The following is a 20,276-nucleotide window of genomic DNA, read 5'->3' as shown; positions in this document are numbered from 1 at the left end:
CATACAGAGAACGTGAAAAGGTGGGGGTTGTCCTACCCACTCTAAGAGGCTAATTAATTAAGATGAGCTATAATCAGCAGGAGGAAAAAAAACGTTTGAAGTGATAATCGAGATAGCCCATTTCAGACACCTTGACAACAAGATGTGAGGATACTTAACATGGGGAAATAGATTCAATGTGTTTAATGGCTCAGCCATTCCCAGTCTCTATTCAAACTTGAGTTGATGGTGTCTAATTTGCATATTAATTCAGTTCAGCAGTTTCTCGTTGGAGTCTGTTTTTGAAGCTTTTCTGTTGCAATATTGCCACCTTTAAGTCTGTTACTGAGTGAACAGAGAGGTTGAATGTTATGATTCCTGATGTCAGATTTGTGTCCATTTATTCTTTTTCGTAGAGACTGTTCGGTTTGGCCAATGTACACGGCAGAGGGGCATTGCTGGCACATGATGGCATATATCACATTGGTAGATGTGCAGGTGAATGAGCCCCTGATGGCGTGGCTGTGATTAGGTCCTATGATGGTGTCAGCTGAATAGATATGTGGACAGAGTTGGCATCGGGCTTTGTTGCAAGGATAGGTTCCTAGGTTAGTGTTTTTGTTCTGTGGTGTGTGGTTGCTAGTGAGTATTTGCTTCAAGTTGGGGGGCTGTCTGTAAGCGAGGACAGGTCTGTCTCCCAAGACATGAAATCCTTTCATCCATAGTCTCCTCTTTTCCCACTCGCCCTCCTTACCATTTTTGTTGTGTATTATGGTACTGCCTAGAGCAGTGGTCCCCAAACTTTTTACCTCATGCCCCCCTTATCCCTGTCCATGCTCCCCCCACCCCCGAGCTGGGGCCAGGAGCAGGGCTGCGGCTCCTGGAGGGGGATAGGTGGAAGGAAACACGGACAGGAGTAAGGGATATGGGAGCCAGGGCCAGTAGCGGAGCTGGGTGGTGCTCCCTCCCTGCCCCCTAGGGGGGGCTGGCCCAGGCCCCAGCTGTGCCCCCTCAAACATTCCTCCGCGCCTCCCTAGGAGGGCGTGCCCCACAGTTTGGGGACCTAGAGACTTGGGCCCTATTGTGCTAGGACCCCATACAAATACATATTAAGAGACAGCCCCTGCCCTGTCTAAATAGACAAGATAGACAAAGGATGGGAGGGAAAAAAATTAATCCCCATTTTACAGCTGGAGAAACGGAAGCACAAAGAGAGGAAGGGTATGTCTACATTGCCATGGCAGAGCTACAGTGCTTCAGCAGTATTGCTGTAGCACTGTACTGGAGATGCTTCTTACATTGAGGGAAGGGGTTTTTCCTTCGCTGTAGTTAATTTGCCTCGCCGTAGGGTGGGAGGTAGGTCGGCGGAAGAATTCTTCCATCTAGCTGCATCTACAGTGGGGGATAGGTAGGTCGACCGAACCATGTTGCACAGGGTGTGACATTTTTCTAGCTGGATCTAATTTCGAGGCGTAGCCCAGGCCTAAGTGTTTTGCCCAAGGTCACCAGAGGGTCTGTGGCAGAGCCATGTCGTGATCCCGTATCTCCTGAGTCCCAGTCCAAGACTTTAACCAGGCCACAAGCCCCCTCCTGGCCTAACACCAACACAACGCAGCTCCTGCTCTCTGAGCCACAGGGGCAGCCCCAGTCACACAGGGGCAGTGTGGTGTGGGACAGAGGGGCACACAGGTTTTTTCTCTGAGGGGGCATTGTGTGTTGGGCTCAGGCTCCTAGTCACAACTCCCTCCCTCCCAAACACAACCCTCTCTCACCCCCACTAGCCCCCTTCTTGGGAAACTCACAGCAGCGAGTGAACCCAGCCCTCTCTGCAGACCCCTTCCCCTCCTCCCAGGGACCGTGACAACAAAGGAGGCGCTGGCTGGCTAGGTGCAGCGCCACAGCACAGCCCGCTGGGCGGGGAGCCGAGGGGGAGGAGCTGTGAGTCAGCAGCCAGCCCCCGCCCCGTGCAGGCTGGAGTCAGGGCTTGCCTGTGTGTGCGGGCAGCGCACGAGCCGGAGGGGCTGCGCGAGCGCGTGTGGCAGGAGCAGCAGACACGGCCGCGCGTGGAAGCCCCTCTCCCGGAGCGGCGGGGCGCGGCAGCGGCTGGGGAGGAAGGTGCCTTTGGGGCAGCTCAGGGGCAGAGCCGCCCAGAGGGGCGAGGTAGGTGTTCGTGCCTGGGTCTCGCGCGCTCCTTTGCATTGCACACAAAGACGCTCTGCTGGGGGCTGGTTGGTTGGGGGTATGTGTGTGTGTGTGTGCGCATTTGCTGGGGGAATGGGGGGGGGGAATAAAACGCAGGGTTTTGTTCTCTAAAGAGAGGCTCAGGGCTGGGGGGGAGAGGGAACCCCCCCCCCCTTCCCAAATGGTGCTAACTTAATGAGCAAAGACAGATATTTAAACCGCCCCCCCTCCCCCTCCCGCCGCCTTGTGCTGGAAATCTGCTCGTGTGAGTCAGGGAAGCGGCAGCTCCAGGGCTTTCATTGAGGAAAAGTTCCCTCTGGCAGCCCCATGTGGGGTGCAGATGCCGTAGGGTTCAATCAGGGGAGCTGGGCGGGGGGAAGAGAGAGTGCCCCGTCTCTGCTCCCAGAGAGAAAACGAAGGGGTCGGTGTGCCTCGGTTGTAGGGGTTTTTCTTAAGTGCCATTAAAAGAAAACAACCCCACGGAGAGTAAATTGTTCCTTTTAAAGGAAGGATGCATCGTGCTCAGTGAATCATGTGGTTCCCTGGACAGATACTGCGCTAAATCTGGGTCTGAAATCAGGGTTCTTGGCCAGGAGGCATTTTAATCTGGAGCAGAACAGTTGTGTTTTTCCAGATAATGGTAGGTTTTCCCTGCATTTGGCTTCCACGCTTTTTTTTGAGCTTGTGGGGTATCTTTGTTCGCCAGCGTGTGTCTCCGAAGTAACTTCTCCTTCTCGTGACTGTTTCCTGAGTCTCTTTCCAGCGTCTCTTTTCTGTGTTAACAGTTCATTGCTGTGCCATACAACTTCTGCCTGCTAAAAGGAAGGTGTGTGCTGCTTGCATCCTCTTTCCATTATTCACAGACGTCTAACATGTCTAGGAACGTATGTATGTGTCCTTGGGTAGACAATGAGAGATACTGTAGGGTGGCAAGACCTATTAGATCATCTTAGCATTGCAGAATTATTCCCTATATTGTCTGCCTTTTAAAATGTGAAAATAGTGTTCAGCCTTGAAATTCTGATGGGTAGGGGGATGGGCTGTGAATGTCCTGGGCCAGTCATACCAAACCTCCGGTAAAAAATTGTGTAGCAAATCACAGAGATTTGTTCTTTCTTTTTCTCTCTCCTTGGTTCCAACTCTTACAGCTTATGATTTTGTCAAAATTTCCCTTAGTGACCTTGAGGCTGTAATTTACTAGATTTTCATAGTGCTTTGGGTTAAAACCCTGTACAAAAGTTACAGCCCAGATGTATTTTTGCTAATAAAATCTGTGTGTTCATTTGATTTAGAGATGGTGGGGGAAGGATATATATAACTTCACATGTAAAGTTTTTACTTCTGTTACATCATTTGATATTGTGTCATCAGATATATGTAGTTTGACTAGTATATCGTACATCTGTTTTTGACTGGATTGTTAGGGTTTGTGGGACAAGGCACAGGATCTCTTCTGAGTAATGAATCTCATGCCTGAAGTGTAGTATCCGTATACATGCATGTATGTTTGTAGCAAACTCCCAGCAATGGGACAGGAACACATGAACATTTGGTTTCATTGAGACTTTGTATAGTAAAATTAAAACACAATAAAGAGCGAGGTATTTCTGAATGATATAGCTAGGGCCCTACCAAATTCACGGCCATGAAAAACGCGTCACGGACCATGAAATCTGGTGGTCTCCTGTGAAATCTGGTCTTTTGTGTGCTTTTACCCTACAGATTTCACGAGGGAGACCAGCATTTCTCAAATTGGGAGTCCTGACCAAAAGGGAGTTCCAGGGGGGTTACAAGGTTATTGGGGCTGGGGAAGGGTCATGGTATTGCCACCCTTACTTCTGCACTTCAGAGCTGGGCAGCCAGAGAGCGGCAGATACTGAGTGGGCACTCAGCTGTGAAGGCAGTGTCCCGCCAGCAGCAGCACAGAAGTAAGGGTGGCAATACTATACCATGCCACCCTTACTTCTGCACTGCTGCCTTCAGAGCTGGGTGGCCGGAGAGTGGCGGCTGCTGACTGAGGGCCCAGCTCTGCAGGCAGCAGCGCAGAAGTAAGGATGACAATACCATACCATCCTTACTTCTGTGCTGTTGCTAGCAGCGGGCTTGGCAGAGTCATATTGGCATGGAAGAACATTGTGTTAACTTCAATAGTTGCTTGTGGATCTCATGGGATACTGTGAAGGCAGTTGGAGCAGCAGTCTAACTAGTTAGTTTTTATAAAGTCCCACCACAGATGATTTGAGCATGTTAAGTCTGACTTTCATTTACATGATCCAAGAAATTCAGAGTTAAATTTTTTTGTATTATCCTTAGTGTTCAGGCATTATTAATGATTTGTATTATGGTAATGCCTAATAAATAGTAAAGTAGTGAACCGTGATGGAGAGTCATCTGATGAGACGTGCTAATTCTCTTCACTTACTTCCCCTTATTTTTCTTTACTTGCTATCTCACTTTTCCAGTCTTGGCATCTTTCTTAATTCAGAAAAAGTAGTGGAGCTTGGCTCCTCTGAAAACCAGCTTACCTTGAACGCTTACAATTTTTGAGGTTGCTGACTGTACTGAAGCACCTGCTGGTAACAGTCCACGCTATGGTAAGTTAAGAGCTTAATGGCAGCTGAAGTTCTGAATGTCTTTTGCTGTCCCAAGAAAACACCTATACAACTTATTTTTACAAGCTGATTCATGTGATAGCAAAATCTGTGTACATTTGCTAAGATGGCAGATTTTTTAAATAAAATTGCCTAATGTAACAGATTATTCCAGGCTTAGAATAGTTTGGGTGAGTAAGTCAAAGGTCCAATTCAGTGTATTTTTGTATAGCATGATGCATATAAGGTATCGATGCTCCTCAGCGAGGTCAAGGAGCAGTATTGGTTTACAGAGTTGGGTACAGTACAGTGTTCTTCATAAGAGCAGAGGCAGAAAAGCGATATACAAAGATAGAGCAGAGGAAGAAACAGTCAGCAGGTATTTTTGTATGTTAGCTACAGGAAGGGAAAGATGTAACAGTGTGGCTGAGAATCAATCCTAAGCTAAATGGAAAAGGCCTACTTATATGGCCTCCCCTTAGTGAAGTATTTGAGCACCTCACAATCTTTTAATTTATTGATCCTCACAACATCCCTGTGGAATAGGAAAGTGCTATTTTTCCCCATGGGGAACTGAAATGCAAAGAAACTAAATGACTTCCCCAATGTCACAGAGGAAATTGGTGGTGGAGCAGGTCTCCGAAGTCTTAGGCTGATGTCCTAACCACTGGACCATCCTTTTCTCTCTCTACACACCATGAGGAGTGAAGCAAAGAGACATGGCCAAGACTGACTGAGCAGAAGGGCATGAAAACCACTTTTTCATTGGGATTTGGTGCCAGTTAATTGTGGTGTATGTAGTTATCTAAGGTACAAATTTATGTGGCCTTTGGTAGAGAGGCCATAAAACCAGGAGAGACCTCTAGAGTATGAAATGGGTGTATAGATGGGGGAGACACCCTAATCTCAACACAGAAACGTGATTCTGTTCAAAATCTTAAGAAAAGAGCCACTCCACTGCCTGGCACTGTGTGGTCACTACCTGGGTGTAAAACACTACCACTCTCATTGGGTTTTGCACCTGCTGTGCATCAGTGTTAACGAACACGCAAAGTGCGTGGTAGTGAGGAACTGAGTCAGTGACTTCCTACACAAGGGAAATAGCATGAAGATTAACTCAGCTTGACAGCAGAAAGTCCTGACATCTGTGGGAGGGGAAGGACATGGTTTGACCAAACCAATACTTCCTCTCTAACTGTAATCTTAAAACCTCTCGGAATCTCCCATCCAGGCTCTTTGCTTGCTTAATGACTAGAAATTTTACTAAAGCTGTTCAAAAATTATATAATACACTGGTTAAGAAAAGAGTATCTGTACATCTGGGTATAGTGCTTAGATTATCCACAAATTACTAAAGTCCAAAACAATATTTTCTTGCAGCATCGAGAGTGGTAGTTGGCAGTTCTGTGGGCAAAATTCATGTAATCCTGAATGTATTGTTTTGCACAACCCTACAATAACAAGTCTGTGTGTAAATGCAATGCAGAAAAGACTTTTTGATGAGGAAGCAGATTTTTAGTTTCGGGCTTCCAGCTGGTGGTGATAAATGAATAATCCAAAAGGGGTTTGGCTGCTGTGCGTGTAGAATCCCCACTGGGCCCTATACTTTTTTTTTTTTTTTTTTTTTAAGAACATCTCAAATAGGCTGTCACAAATCCAGCGTAGGGTAAAGAAAGTAGTAAGCATGCCAGTGTTTCTAATGGCCTAGTGGAGTTTACATTTAATACAGAGCCGAATCTGGCTTGCTTTATGTTCAGAATGAGGGCTGTAGTCCATCATAAGCCTAGGCAGATGTGTCCAGAATTGTAGTTTCACAACCAGAGCAAGGACTATTACAGGAAACTGTATGTCTCATTTCTTGGTTTTTCATATATTATTTTCTAACATTTCTGGTTTCATGGTATTAAAGAATGCACAGGTGCATGCTCTCAATGAAAGAGAGAAACAAGGCAGTCAGGAATTGAGGGTGAAATTCATTTTACCCACATAGTCCAAGAAACCAGAGTTCATGGAGTTGAGGAAGAGAAATCCCCCCCCCCCCTTCCCATGTCCTTATTCCAACCTATAGGAAGCACCTTTGCTTCCATGATGTATCGCAGATTCTGTATTTCCCTCCCCTGGGATATCCTAGCTAGCTACCATTGCTGGCCTTTGGCACAATCCACATGGGAAACCGCTCTGTGGCATGAAAGGGTGTGGAAGAGGTTCTAACTATTGGGAGGGTTCAGTGGTTTCACCAGTGGCTACTCCCCTATCCCACACTCAGCCTCAAAGTGGGGAGATGGGAATTGTTTTGGTCCTCTGTGCCTGGGTGAATTTCACCCTTAGACAATACAACAAGTTAAGAATCTGAAATCTACAGGACAACTCTGGGGGAGTATACTCAATGGGTGAGTGTGGAATGATTAGTCCCTCAGCCTCGCGGTCAAAGTACATTTGTTTCCGTGATATATTTGATCCTTGAAACAGCTTAATATAATCATGGGTTTCCCTTCATGCCCATAAGTTTGTTTTGAATATTAAGGGGTTTCCCCCTCTGGTGAAGGACACTGCCTTCACCACCCCTGTGCCAGCTGGGACTAGCTAATACATGGAGTCCAGTTGCATCTGCCTCCAGAAGGAGGCTGTGCCAGTCAGAGGTAGCTTATAGTGATAACATCCACTAAAGTATTTTTTGATGAGAGGGAGGGTTCTGGGGAGAGTGTGTTTCTCTGAGGGGGAGATAATGGAATGATTCTTTCAATGCCTTGTGTGTACAGTGAATAGGCATTCATGTGACCTCATGTATATACACTGTCCTTTGTTCTACTGAAAATAATAAAAAAGAATTAACATCCCTGGGTATTTAAGAGGACGAGACAAGAAGTGGGTCAAGAATGTTCTGCTGTACATAAACACAACCTAGATCTAGGCTGGCATGTATGTGTGATATTTCTATACACACTTAAATGATTCTAAGGCGTTAATTTACACTTTCTGATGTGCTGTTGGACCCCTGCCAAGCAAAGCACTTAAACACAGGGATCAAAATTGTTTAGTTACCTTTGAATTCAGATTCAAAGTAAAGTGGAAATCTTATTGTCAGGTAGCTCAGAAAGGCAAGGAACCTGTTTTGGACCAAGCGAAATTTTATTACTTACTTGCAGGGCAGGGGTCATGGATCAGCGTTCATGTTGTACTCCCCATCGGTACCCGGCACGAGCTGGGAAAGCTAATGATCCAACCAGTGGACCAAATTTGTTGATGAATCCCGGTCACGTGCCGCCTGAGGCACATTGTGCATATGCTAAGAAAAAGACTGGTAGGTTAGGTTGCTGAGCAGCACTTAAAAATAAATACTATATAGATTGACTTGCTATTTAAATTGAAAATGGGCAACGGGATGGATGCCTTGATGATTACCTGTTCTGTACATTCCCTCTGGGGCACCCGGCATTGGCCACTGTCGGAAGACAGAATACTGGGCTACATGGACCTTTGGTCCTACCCAGTATGGCCGTTCTTATGTAAAAATGTCTTTGCTGCCTCAGTTTCCTTGTAAGTGCCACCACGGAAATGGACGATTTACTGAACAGTCCTGTTAACTTGCTAAAGTCCTCTTCTAGGTTTTCTCCCTTAGTTGTGCCCAATAAGGCACTACAAGGAAGAGTGTACGTGGTTAATCACGTCTGTGCTTTCCCTGAGATGCAGGATGGGATACAGTTGTCTCTTGGAGGTCAGTTCATGAGGTAACTGAGACAGGAGACCAATGTTCACTTGCAGCATCAGGATTTTATTTTTTTATTTTGGGTCAATTTGGAGTATGATCATTTTGCATTATATGCTGCCTTTCATTCAGAAGGTTTCCAAGGCAACTTGTCCTTGAAGGAGAGCTATACTGAATAATGTACTGAAAACAACTTATTTTTTTTAAAAAAAACCCTGCTTGCTACCCTCCCATCCCAACACACACAATTGCCCAGCAAGAACTGTCAGAAATTTGGAATTCAGTTTTTCTTCTGACAGTTCCAAATACGGGAACACAGAAGAGGGGGAAAATTGGTTTTGTTTGCACCTTTTGGTTTGCTTCATTATGATGTATAAGGAGGCCTGAAAGGTATTTTCAAGGGTGTTTTAAAAATGTTCACTTTTAGAAATATCAGTAATGTCAAATCTGGTCATCTCCCATCATGCTGGAAGTGTCTGGATTCTCCAGACATACCCCTTGCGAGCAATTCTTAGGGTCCGATCCTGCATGCTTGTAAAGATCCTCATGCACTAAGATGAGTCCTAAATACTGTGGGACTACATGCGTATGAAAAGTTACTTACTTGTTTTTGTGTTTAAAGGATTGGGCCCTATGGCCTTAAGTGAAAGAGTGAGAGTGACCATCCTTTAACAAAAGTGCTTTTCTTCTAACTGTTTCTCGGGCCTTTGAGTCAAATGGACGTTAACAGGAATGCAAAATCCTAATAAAAACTGCTTCCCTTCCCAATTAACCAGGTTTCACCTTCCTTTGGTGCTTGTGATGTCATAGCCTTACTAGTTCTCCAGTTGTCCCTATATTTCAAGAAAAACAGGCTAGATAAGAGCTAGATTTCTAATGTAAAAGATGACCAATTCTCTTCCCCCTCCTCCCCCCAACCCCAAAAATTTCAGGCTGCCTTAATAGTAGCAAAAAAGTACAAATCTATTGTTCCCCTTTTGTATGTCACTTTTGTAAAGGTTGATTTTTTTTTTTTTTTTTTTTTTAAACAAATAGCTTACCTAAAATTGTAGAGTGGTAGTAGTCACTTCATAGGTAAAGCTGAAAGTGAAGTTGTCAAGCTGAACACACATGCTTGTTTAAGACCATTCAGAAAAGGTACTACGCTTGATCTTAGCTCTGGGGCTGCGGTTTATTTGGGTGTGACTGGCTTTTTGTGGAAGTGCAACCTTAACTCTGAATTTCTTAGGTTTCAGTTTTCCTTTTTTACTTTTTAAAGGATATTAGTTTAACATACACCCCAAAAACGGAGATGCCTGAAGCTATAGCACCAGGTTTTGTGCAGTAAATTATAGTCATTTAATCATTTCTTTAATGTGTTTTATTTATTATTCACTTATTTACTGCTGTAAACTTATATGATGCTTTACAAACACAAAGCAAGACATAGTGCCTGATCTACCAAGGAGCCTGCAATCTACCGTTATAGAAGACTAGTAATAAGATGATGATTGTGGCCCTACAAAAGCACTTATTTTCTTACAGTTTAGTCGTGTTTTTCATATATAATTTGCCTTTTTTTTTCTTCAGTTGAATATACAGTTAGCTCATCCCTAGTAGCTTTGAATTTCTTGATATATGTAGAGCTCAGGGGTCAAATAATCTCAGATTGATATTTGCTCATTTGTAGCTCTGAATGAATGGTATTTATTTTAGTGTCCAAGGATAACAAGAATGGGAACATACGAACTACCATACCAGAGCCGAGTATCTAGTTCAGTATAATGTTGGTGCAGTACATTGTGTCGTAAAATGTAGTCGGGTTGCACAGAATTCCTATTTTTCTGACAGAATAATTTTAATTCTCAGTGTTTTTTCCAGTCTGTTCTTGAGCAGTTATACAAGTTGAAACTATGTAGTGGGACAGGCAGTTAGCTTCCCACTGTTGTTATAGAGATGAAAATTAAGAAGCCTAGCATATATTTATTTTGGTTCACCCTTTCCATACATGCTTTCCTCTCATTTCCTTGTGGGGATCATTGTCAGTGCACCCGTTCTTTCATTGTAATTATATTTTTCAGCAAATACTTAAAAAAAAAAAAAAAAAAAAAAAAAGTGATTGCTGGAACTAAAGAATCCCCACTCTCTGAAAAGCAGCAACTTGGTGCTCTATAGATAGGGGAATGTTTCCTTATGCATAGTTGAATTGGAAGGATGTACAAAGATACTTCTGTAAATTTCCAGCAACTAAAAGCAACACTGTCATTGGTTGTAAAATGAAAGAACTAGCTAGATACCACTAAGCTTAGATTCTGCAGGGAATGTCACTTAAGATTTCATGCCAACTTTGTGTGTGTGAGGTTTTTTTTTAAAAACAGCATTGTTTACTATCATTCATAATACTCCTGCAGATCTTCATAACAAGGTTTTAGGGATGCCACTAGCTGCATTGTGTTATGAGGAACATCCAGCTGAGAAGTGTTCTGGTAAGGTGTGTGTTTCCTCTCTCTGCAATGCACTTGGTGTGTGTGATCAGTCCCTCCTTGTGAGTGATTGAATGAATGCATCTACAGAATGCCAATAATTCCCCAATTAAATGTGGGGATTGGTGAGCTGCTGGAACCCTGTAATGATTCTGAAAATGAAATGTTGTAGCTTAGTAACATGCCAAGTATTATGTGTAATACAAGTGTATTACACATAATACCTTGGTAAGCTATTTTAATACATTGTCTCGTCTATCTTAAATCTTACAGTCTATTTTGAAAAACTTGGTAAACGTCCATGTAAATCATTTTTATGTGGAAGGTTTTATAAAAGGGCTATTATGCAACAAATCACACATTTGAGATGAGCCTGATCCACCCCCTTCAGTTTTGGGAAAGTTCAGACCCAAGTCTCCACTCTTCAGCTTGAGCCCATTTCTACTTTCTTACTACATGTGTGGAATAGTGGCTTATCAACAAAAGAGACTTTTGCTGAAATTAAAAGGCAGCCTGTAAGTTCAGGCTGGATGTGTGTTTTACTTCCTGTGATCCCTTTTTCACTATGGCCGCCTAATCCAAAGATTCATACCTCATAAATCCAGGAATTTACTGAGCGTTAACTAGACTGTGCTTACTACTGGAATTGTCAGTATGTCAGAATACATAGTAAAAGAGATCTCTCTTGCTTTGAGGAAGGTAAAATCAACCAATGCCTTTGACTAAAAAATTTACATGCCAACTGTTAATAATTATTTGCCTTACAGTATCGCTTAGAGGCTTTACCAGCCGTCAGGGCCCCATTGTGCGAGATGCTGTGCAAACGCCGATAAGAGACAGTCCCTGTCCCAAAGAGTTTACAGTGTAACTACACAAAAGAGACAATGAGTGGAGGGAAATCAGAGGCGCAGAGAGGTGAAGTGACATGCACATGGTAAAAAAGTAGATAAGTGGCAGAGCCGGACATTGAACCCATCTCTCTTGCATCCTAGGTTTGGTCTATATAGTCTTTCTACTGATTTAACTGTTTTGGTGAGGGCTGTGATTTTTTTTTTCTCTACACCCAAATAGTTATAGTAGTACAGGCCCTAGTGCGGATGTAGTTACATTCGAATAAAGGTGCCTTGTATCGGTTTAGTTCATTCACCGTTACTCACAGGAATAAGCTATACCTATAGTAAAGCACCTTTATACCAGAGTTACTATGTTCACACTAGGGAGTTGCATTGCTTGAACTATGCTGGTACAATTTTTTATGTGTAGACAATCCCCTATTCTAGCACCCTCTCCGCTGAACGATGCTTATCACCGCCTCCCCATCACCTGTAACATTCTTGTTACCAACTTTGAAAATCTGGTACGAGATTTTAATAGAGCTGAGCACCCAGCAACTGCTGTGCCTTTCATTGGGCACTTCCGGGAGCTGAGTTTATTTGAAAATCTAGCCCCTGTTGTGGATTCTATCCACTTGTGCCAAAGCTTAATGAGTAACGTTGTACCATTACAATGAGTAACTGTCCTCATCAGAACTTAATGAGAATAGTTCAGAGGTGCTGGGTCTTCTAGATGAAGTATAATGAAGGTGCCAATCACTGGTTGTCTTTAAAGAGACAGTTGCACTGTATGCAATAGTACAGGTGTTAGAATCCATATCCTGTGAGAGAAGAAGGGTTATGTTCAGTAGTTAGGGCATTGTTCTGGGACTCCGGAGACCGGGGTTCAATTTTACTGCTTCACCACAGACTCCTTGCATGACCTGGGGCATGTCACTTAATTTCTCTGTGCCACAGTTCTTCATCTGTGAAATGGGAATAGCAGTATTTCCCTACCTCACAAGGGAAGTTGTGAGGATAAAATACATTAAAGGATGGTGAGATGCCCAGATACTATGGTGATGGGCCATAGGAGTATGTCGCAGAGAGAGACAGAGGGATCCTGGCCGAATTGTAATTCAGGTATTTACATTGTGCCTCTCCAAAATCTGCTGCTTATGGTTTCCTATTGCTAAGTTATTCTTCCCTTCCTGAAAGCTGTCCTGGGTGTTGCTGGCACGGAATTGCTTCTGGATGGAAAGTGCTAAATAAGTAAGAAAATGCCAAGCTAATGAAGTGCTTCTTGTCAACAATCTGAGAATCCCAATCAGATACATATTTTAGTATTCAGTTGTGGTGGGTGTGGTTTTCTGAGCTGTTTCTCTTGTTGTGCGGAAAACTCTACAATTGAAACTCTTTTGCTGCTGAAGCACAGCTTAACTCAGGGGTGGCCAACCTGCACCTGAGAAGGAGCCAGGATTTACCAATGTGCATTGCCAAAGAGACACAGTAACACGTCAGCAGCCCCCTGTCAGCTCCCTTGCCGCCCCCAGTTTCTCCCACTCGCCAGCAGCACCGCTGATCAGTACCTAACCCCCTATTCCTGCGCCTTCCGCCTGCTGTTTTGTGGTGTGCAGGAGGCTCGGGGGGGGAGGGGCGCGGAGGAGGAGCAAGGGTGCAGCAGACTCGGGGGAAGGAGTGGAGTGGGGCTGGGGCAGAACCAGGGATTGAGCCGTGAGCACCCTGTAGCACATTGGAAAGTTGGCACCTGTAACTCCAGCCCCGGAGTTGGTGCCTATGCAAGGAGCCGCATATTAACCTCTGAAGAGCCGCATGTGGCTCCAGAGCCACAGGTTGGTCACCCCTGGCTTAATTTATCATGTGTGAATGTCGTTTTTCAGTTCATCCTCCAGTAATGGAAAGCTTTGCTATGACTTTCCAACAAACTAAGTGTCAAAACTGAATAACACCCACTTGAAAGAAGTAGATGCAGATTTAAAGTACTATTCTGTGCATAAAACACAGATTATTGTTAAACCCTTTAAAGAAATATATACTTAAAACTAAGTTTATTTTTCCAAATGCTTAGAGAAATTGAACTGATAAAAGAGCGCTGTCAAACAGAGCACATGATCTGTTTAACAAACCATGTTTTGTGAAATGATAGTTTTTAAGGGGATGATCCAACTCTCACTGAAATGTAAGTACAGGTCCATCTGTATGCTGGTGCCCCTTTAGATGTACTATTAGGGTGACCAGATGTCCCGATTTTTATAGAGACAGTCCCGATTTTTGGGTCTCTTTCTTATAAAGGCTCCTATTACCCCCCCACCCCCCTGTCCTGATTTTTCACAATTGCTGTCTGGTCACCCTATGTACTATTCATGTTTGAAAACACTATAGATTTCAGAGTTCTTCTTGTTTTACTTAAAGAATCAGTCATTGATATAGGATTTTTTCTTTTTTAAAGAAACCTGGCTAGCTTTCTGCCAAAATGACTACAAACATGCAACATTTACTTTCTAAACCCAGACACTGAAAAACAATGTTCTTATATCAGGCAAAGATTGCATTTGGGAACAGTGGCGTAGCCAGGTCCTAAGTGCAGTGGACGCAAACCTAAAAAAGGCCCCCCCCTTGGCTCCTCCTCCGACCGCTCAGTGCCCCCCCCCCCCCGCCCCCCCCACCCCCCCGGGGCCCATCCTGCCCCCCCCCCTCGGAGGGGCTCGGTCCGGGGGGAGGGGGCTGGGGGCAGGCTGGTGGCGAGGGCTAGCTGGGGCTGGCGGCTCCCCCCGGCGGAGCAGCAGGCACAGCCTTCAGGGGGGCTGGAGGGCTCCTCATGGCAGAGGTGGTGGGAAAGCCGCACGGTCGAGCCAGGCCAGAGCCGCCAGGGCTGGGAGCGGGCCGGCGCGCTCGGACGGAGCTGCCAGGGTTGGGACCGGGCCGGTCCCCCTCCTTCTCGCGTCTTCCCCCCACCCCAGCTTACCTGCTGCTGCCGCCGGCCTGCCCCCTGATTTCCCGCGAACGTGTGATTTGCGGGAAGCAGGGGAGGGGGAGGAGCAGGGGGGCGGAGCGTTCAGGGGAGGGGAGGAGGGGGAAGTGAGCTAGGGGAGGGGTGGACAGCTGTGGGGCCCGTTTAGGCGCCGCTTTTCAAAAATGTGATGAGGGGAAGCGGCTGCTTCCCCTGCACCCCACTAGCTACGCTAGTGCTTGGGAAGTACCGCACTACCAATACTCGTCAAATCCTGTCGTGTATGGATAATTAGGCATCAGTATAAAAGGAATGAAATAAAGAATTCCCACTAGCATTCTGTTGACCAAAAGGGGGACAAAAGTTACATGCTGCCAAGTACAATGATTAAGCATATTTTTAAGATTACACTTCTCTGTAATCAATGCACAGATTTTCTAACGCACCCTAATTAAGATGTGCAAACCCAATTTAAAACAACATGGTTGGTTCAAATGAGAGACTCGGAAATGTAGTATTGGAAACCATATATACAGAAAGAAAACAAAAAGATATTCAAGGTTTACAAACACCAAATAACTTTATAAACAGAAAAGAATGTAGACCAGAGTATTCATTACTTCGGACTTACATAGAGCTTTGCGTATGTTGAAAGCTGTCCAAATACAAATTAATCCCCCCAACATCCCTTTGAAGTAGAGAAGTATTGTTTTTATTTTGCAGATGGGGAAACGAAGGCAGAGAGCTTGCCCAAGGCCATATATAATTGTGGGCAGAGCTAACTAGAATTTGAACCCTGTACTTTGTGAATTTAGTAGGATTTTTAAAGGATTAGACATTTATATGGAAACAGAATGAGATAATATACAAGTAAGATAAAATCTTATGTTTCAGGGCATAAACCAACTGCTAACTGGCAAAGTGAGGTAGAAACTTATCTAATGGTCAGTTTAGGCAGTTATGTGTTTGGAGATCTATCAGTTAGCATATATTAAATGCATTAAAAACTCACTATTTTGATTTTATGTAGTACTAATTTGTAAAATAAGAATGTCAGGTTAGTAGAAGATAACGACCATACTGGGTCAGACCAGTGATCTATCTTGCACCTTATTTTGAAACATCTGGTACCGACCACAGGCTGCTGGACTAGATGGATAACTGGTCTGACACAATTTAGTGATTCCGCTGTCAACTCTCTACTTGTTACTCTAGATCATGTCACCCCTACACTACTTATTGCTGAGTTGAATGCCCAGAAGGGAAAGTTAGCTTGTGCCATTCCTAAGTTGCCTCGTTTGCTCCAACCTCAAGATTATGCAGACACAGAAAAGCAACATGGGGGTAATTCCACTTTGTCTTGAAAAGTTGTAACAATTGCCTAGTGATAGCAGCATAAATAAAATAAAGGAAACCGTCCAGAGTTTCTCCTAGACAGATCCAGTATTTTCCAAAGTTGTCCTCAGTGGCTCTACTGAATGCTGAAATGCAGCCAACTCAGGGATGTGATGTGGCATCTTTTAATAAGATGTCACACAAGAGTTTTAGGACGGAAAGTTAAGTGAATTCATTAAATTAAAATTTTCCCTGTTCATTCAAGTACACAGAATATAATTACCTATATTAGAATTTGGACTGGGTGCAGAGGATAAACACGCCTTCCTCTTGTGAAAAGTGCCTTGGGGTCATTAAAAAACACAAGTACTCAGGATGTTGGGTTTTATGTCTCATCCCTCTCAGTAACACACTGCTACCAACACCAGTGGTTCTTAAACTTTTGTTCTGGTGACCCCTTTCACATAGCATGCCTCTGCGACCCCTCTCCCCCTTCTATAAATTAAAAACACTTTTTAATATATTTAATACCATTATAAATGTTGGATGCAAAGCAGGGTTTGGGGTGGAGGCTCACAGCTCGTGACCCCCCCCCTGTAATAACTTCATGACCCCCTGAGGGGTCCTGACCCCCAGTTTGAGAACCTCTGCTCTACACCATGCTGGTGGCTCAGTTTAGAGCTGGTGGCTCAGAGAAGATTCCAGTTGGAGTCTGCCACCTGCAGAATTACCAACACCACTTTTTATTTGAAGGTCTCCCATCCAAGTACTGGCGTTGCCTGACCCTGCGTAAGCTTGAGAGATCAGATGTGATCACAGCACCACATGCTAGTCCTGAGATGTTACTAAGATTGAGGATTGGTTGTTTTAATCACAGAATGTTTTAATTACATTTTTAACTCTTCTTTGTTCTTGAGCTCCTATACCTTATACGAGCAGTTCTCAAACTTTAGCAACCTGAGGACCCCCATTTTGATTTAAAATTTTTCGTGGACCTCCAAACACCCTGCTCAGCCTCAGGCCCCACCCCCACTACACCCCATCCCCCAAGGCCTCACCTCTGCCCCACTTCTTCCCGTGCCCACTCCGCCCCGCCCCTCCTCTTCCCCACCTCTTTCCGCCCCGTCCCTCGAGCGTGTCCCATCCCTGCTTCTCACCCTGCCTCCCTCCCAGCGCCTCCTGAACCCCCCGGAGGGGATCCGTGGACTCCAGTTTGAGAAATGCTGCCTTATACAAACGAAGGGTACTTTCTCTTGCTCTAAATCGGAGTGCAAGTTGAGATCTGGCTATTAGAAATATACAAACTTCAGAGTGTAACCTACTTGTTACATGTCAAATAATATAAATAGGCAGGTAAAATCCCAGGCCCTTTGAAGTCAATGGGAACTGCTCGCATTGATTTAAATAGGGCCCGGATTTCATTGTAAGTCACCAATGCAACTATTCCATTTAAATAATTTGGAGTTTCCAAGTGGTCTGATTGTAACAATTCATTTTGTATTAATTTTGATTAAATCATGAGTCTTGTGGCTTTTGGTACTTAAGAATTTAGCTAGAATGTTGTTGTCCTATAATAGGCTTTAGGTTTTTTTCTTTTTTGAAGAAGAGGTTGAAAGGCTTATTCCAGTGGTCTTTTCAAACAGCTTGCTTGAGTAAGATACTAAAATGAATGGAAAGGGAATTCCATTTCAACATAATTTTTAAAAAAATCAGCATTGCATAATAAAAGCTGCAGATAACTGTAGTGTTCATTGATACTTTTGCATGAATGGTATGGGAAAGTATTGGGTGACTCTTGAAAGAAAATGCGCTGCTGGTGTTTATACTTAAATTTATTCATCTGGTGAAAATTCCTCCTCTTATTTTTCTAAATTAATATATTTCTTTTACACTATACACTGCTTAAATAATATTCATAACTAAATAATTTAGATTCCTTTGGTCTGACTGTGCTGGACTCTCTCTGATGCTTGGGCTTCAGCTTAGTAGATGCTAGTCAACACTTCACTAATGGAAAATCTAAGGTAAAAAGTATATATATGTTGCATCATAAACTGTAGAGCAGTGTTTTTCAAACCGTGGGTCGTGACCCACAACAGACAGAATGTAAGGTACTGGATCGCAGCGGCTCTGGTCAGCGCTGCTGACCGGGCCGTTAAAAGTCCTGTTGGTGGTGCTGCAGAGCTAAGGTAGGCTGGTCCTTACCTGTTCCGACACCGTGCTGCACCTTGGAAGTGGCCAGCAGATCCGGCTCCTAAGCGGAGGAGGGGGTGCCACGGGGCTCCACGTGCTGCCCCCGCCTTGAGCACCGGCTCCTCACTCCCATTGGCCAGTTCGTGGCCAATGGGAGCTGTGGGGGGCAGTGCCTGCGGGCGAGAGCTGCGCAGAGCTGATTGCGTGCCTCTGCCTAGGAGACGGACCTGCTGCTGGCCGCTTCCGGGGCGCAGCACGGTCCGTGGTGCCAGGACAAGCTGGAAGCCTGCCTCTGCACCCCGGCTGTGCTGCTGACTGGGAGCTGCTGGAGGTAACCCCGTGCCCCAGCCCTGAGCCCCCTCCCCAAACCTGGAGCCCCTTCCTGCACCCAAACCCCTTATCCCTGGCCCCAGCCCAGAGCCCTGACCCCTGCCCACACCCCACTCCCTGCCCCAGCCATGAGCCCCCCCACATCCCCTGAACCCCTCACCCCTGGCCTCACCCCTGCACCATAACCCTCTGTCCCAGCTCTGAGCCCCTGCCACATCCCAGACCCCACATCCCCAGCTCCGTTGGGTTGCGGGCATCAACAATTTTCTTCAACTGAGTCACCAGAAAAAAAGTTTGAAAATCACTGCTGTAGAGGACTAAAAGGTCTTACAGTGAAGGTGCAAGACTTTTAAAACATTGCATTAAATTCTTCGAAGAAATAGTTCGTTAGTTAGTAGAAATTTGGATAATTGGAATTTCTTGGCAATAACACCCAAAAGTTGGAATCATTAAAACTTTGGACATTTATAACTCAACTAGTTTTACATGTAAGGACTTTGAAGCTTATAATGGAGGGGGCAGAGAGTGGAAGGAAAGTATTTTTGTAAAGTGTATTATTGATCTCAATTTAGTTTTTTATAATGGATTGATTGATCGTGCTTGTGAAGGGTTAAAGGATGATCTTGGCATCTAGAGCACTAATACATAGGCCAAGTGTAGTGCAGACAGCTCAAATGATAGGATTTTTGTGCTGTCTTCCTTTTGTGCTGGTTTTCTTTCTTTTTTTTTTAATATATTTTTTTTGGTGACACCCATGTGTTTTCAAGTTCTGCTATATGGAGGTTTTTGCTTAATTGAGTACTTCCCCCCTCCCCCTCCCCGAGTCATTTTTTTTGAAAGCATATCTTACTTTTTATACTGGGGCAACACTTCTGAAGCTTAAACACAAGTTTCAAAAGTTGAAGGCTCTGGGCCAAAATCTGGGTAGGTGTATATATGTATAGACAACACACCATAAAAGCAAACACAAATTTGCCTTGCAGCTGTTGCCCCGCCCCATTCGGGACTCCATATGTTGTCTTCGATAGGCAAAGCATAAAGCGGAGTAGCCAAGGGCTGCATGTTATGGTGCAAACATGTATGCATCTTCCAGGACCAAGCAATGGTTCTTATGAACAGACCCCTCTGCATTCTAATCCTACCATCGGCGTCAATAGACTAAACAAGGGGGCTAGCAGTAGTGGAAATTGTAAGGTCTTTTGCAACATAGATATGCATGCTTTTGGGGATTGGGCTGGATTTAAATCATTCTCTTTTCAGCAATCAGAATTTGACCTTGTTTGATCCAGTGGAAAGCAATTTTTTAGATGTATTCACACAAAAATAAAATGTAGAATATATTTCACAGTAATGGTATTGTGTAGCTATGGGTCAAGGTTCAGAAATGTAGAATGATCAAAACCATTCTGGCAAAATCTGAATTAAGTTAATTGATGTAGCATTTAATCAAGGCAGATGAATATTAACAGCTTTAAACCAAAGTCTCCGTAATGGCAATATCTCTCTCCTTGTAAACCTGACTTTTATATTTGAAGCTAGGACACTGAAAATGTTCAAAGAAGCCATAAAATCACATACAGGAAAAATGTTTTCCTCTGGATGGCAAGTAGATAAGGAAAGGATATATTACTACTGCTTAGTAAAGAAATGTCAGTGGCTTAAGACTCCCTCTTGTGAGTTCAGAAGGAGCATGGTTATAACAGTATGACTGAAATG

The 20,276-nt window shown here is 44.3% G+C and overlaps 1 protein-coding gene across 1 annotated transcript in view; it reads left to right on the top strand.

Annotated features, from left to right (window-relative positions):
* Window positions 1-1,996: 1,996 nt before the first annotated feature.
* FAM107B (family with sequence similarity 107 member B) overlaps window positions 1,997-20,276 on the top strand; it is an 86,669-nt gene continuing 68,389 nt past the window's right edge. The window contains exon 1 of the mRNA XM_026648651.2: window positions 1,997-2,139. The gene's annotated coding sequence lies outside the window, so the exon portion shown is untranslated. The remainder of the gene's footprint in view (window positions 2,140-20,276) is intronic.

Source organism: Terrapene carolina, unplaced genomic scaffold (assembly GCF_002925995.2).
Source record: "Terrapene carolina triunguis isolate 2854851 unplaced genomic scaffold, T_m_triunguis-2.0 Scaffold68, whole genome shotgun sequence".
Classification (NCBI taxonomy): Eukaryota; Metazoa; Chordata; order Testudines; family Emydidae; genus Terrapene; species Terrapene triunguis.
The sequence above is the reverse complement of the archived record's forward strand: the minus strand, read 5'-3'. Positions and strand labels throughout refer to the sequence as shown.